Source organism: Cyprinodon variegatus, unplaced genomic scaffold, assembly GCF_000732505.1.
Source record: "Cyprinodon variegatus isolate N-32 unplaced genomic scaffold, C_variegatus-1.0 Scaffold105, whole genome shotgun sequence".
Taxonomy (NCBI): domain Eukaryota; kingdom Metazoa; phylum Chordata; class Actinopteri; order Cyprinodontiformes; family Cyprinodontidae; genus Cyprinodon; species Cyprinodon variegatus.
The window spans coordinates 894,994-897,437 of NW_015150558.1; the positions used below are offsets into that span (position 1 = coordinate 894,994).

A 2,444-nucleotide genomic window follows, 5' to 3' on the forward strand; every position below is an offset into this window, starting at 1 on the left:
TGTAACATTGGTTGGGCTGAATATTTGCTGTTCTATGAGCCCTAATGCAGCCTGGTTAAAAGCCCTAGAATGAAACCACAGGTTTTCTTCCTTTTATGGTTGATCAGGAATATTTAGATGAGCTGTGCTCTGATTGGTTGGTTTACAACGAGCCAAGCTGCTGAGCAAAGACGCATCATAGCAACAAGCGCTCACTCACTGAAACATTAGATTATTGATATGGTAGGGTGACCAGACGCCCTCTTTTTCCTGGACATGTCCTACTTTTCATACTTTAAAAAATGTTCAGGGAAATTTCAAAATCGTCCGGTATTTTGGTCGACTACCTAGCCTGCGGGGAACAGAGCGACTGAACCGGACCCGGTGACGGTAGCCTGGACAACGGTGAAAACACGGTAAGGCAGGTAGGGGGATGCATACCGTCACCGGGTCAGGTTTTTGTTGCTCCGCCCCTCACTGGAGCCCGGTCCGGTCCAGTCAGCGGACCAGAAACCCCCCCAAAAAAGTCTCCCGCATTTCAGAAACCCACATCTGGTCACCATAGATATGCTAGCATTTCTATCAACAGCTTAGCGACAGAATCATACTTCCAGCTTGCGGTTGTGATGGCCTTACGGTGGGAACAGCCCCTCGTTTCAGTATAAGAAGTTTAGCAAAACCTGCTTGAACTGTCCAAGATTTTGGAAAGCTGTCTTCAGTAAAATGCTTCGAGCATTTTTGCCCTAATATACAAATACAGATTGGGTAAAAACACTGCCAAATTAGATTGGATGGTTTAGCCAAAATATTAGTTGAACACATAACTTCCAATCCAATTAAAACCAAAAAATGTGGAAAAACTATTATGTTTGAATAAAAATGACTAAAACCTTTCATTTTTCTCATCATTGTCCAATTTTCACAAACGCTTTCACTGTTTGCTTGAGTTTATTTGACTAAAATGTCAGAAATACCTTAAATGGTTGCTCTCTTCTGAGATGTTTTACACTTTTTATTATACACAACAATCATTAACAAAGAAACTTAAAAGGGAGAAAAAAGAAAAAATAATTGCAAAAAATCCCAGATTATATTACTAACTGTAGTTCTGCACTCCACCAGTAGGTGGTGACATCGATGAAGCAATTTGGCCAAACGGTTCAATGCCTCTTGAGGCTTCATCTCACCATCACTAGTTGCAGGATACCGGCCCACAGGAACTGGAATTAATCAAAGTGGGTCCTGGAGGGCCGCTGTCCTGCAGGTTTTAGAGGTTTCCCTGCTTTAGCACAGCTGACTCTGATTGCAGTTCAGAAACAGCCCGTTAATCAGCTTTCAATTAAAATTAGCTGTGCTGGAGCAGGGAACCTCTAAAACCTGCAGGACAGCGGCCCCCCAGGACCGACTTTGGGAATGCCTGGTCTAAAGTGTCCTTCTGAAACAGGCCTCCTCTGAATGTAACCACAAGCTGTCTGATCTACAGGCTCTCTGTAAGGACAACATCTATCCTGGGTTGGGAATCTTTGCGAAGGGCTACGGTAAAAACAACGAGCCTCTGCGAGGATACGTCCTGACCTTCTGCATCGGCCTGGCTTTCATCCTCATCGGTGGGAAGAGCAGCATAAACCCTTCAGTAAAAAACGAATAATAAATAACCATAATAAAGGTGATGAACGTTGTTATCTGTGTCCGATCAGCCGAGCTGAACGTCATCGCTCCAATCATCTCCAACTTCTTCCTGGCCTCTTATGCTCTCATCAACTTCTCCGTCTTCCACGCCTCCTTGGCCAACTCTCCAGGTAAACCCTGAGAAACAGAACCAATCTTTTCCCATTTGGATCCTTTCAGTCGATTTTTCTGTCTGCCTTGTTGTTGGGACATAAATGCGTTTGGTTAAATGTTTCAATAAAAAAAAACTAAAACCCTCTCTGATTGGCTGTGTTTCTTCACAGGGTGGCGCCCAAGCTTCAAATACTACAACATGTGGGTCTCTCTGGCCGGGGCCATCCTGTGCTGCGTTGTGATGTTCGTCATCAACTGGTGGGCGGCCCTCGTCACCCTGCTCATCATCCTCGCCCTCTACATCTACGTCAGCTACAAGAAACCAGGTGAGAACAAGATGAACCAGAAGCTCCGACGTCCATCGATTCTTTTTTCGCTACAAATTACTAATGGAGGAGATATGGAACTCCGAATGTGAACATTTAGCTAAACAATTTTCAGCATCATATTTCTGTTATTTGATACGATCTTCAGTTTTAGTGCTTTAAATGGTCGATCCCAAATATAAATGTTAAGCATATTTTAACATTTTATTTTTATAACAAAATTATGTTTATATCTAAATCTATATCTGGTATTTTAAATCGAAATATATATCCTAAATATTAAACCTAATGTAAATTGTTTTTGTTTAATAAATGTAAAATGTTAAAATCCAAATATTTCTTAAATCTATTTTTTTT

General features: G+C 41.9%; 1 pseudogene; it reads left to right on the top strand.

Annotated features, from left to right (window-relative positions):
- LOC107084609 overlaps positions 1 to 2,444 on the top strand; it is a 34,279-nt pseudogene that overhangs the window by 20,893 nt on the left and 10,942 nt on the right.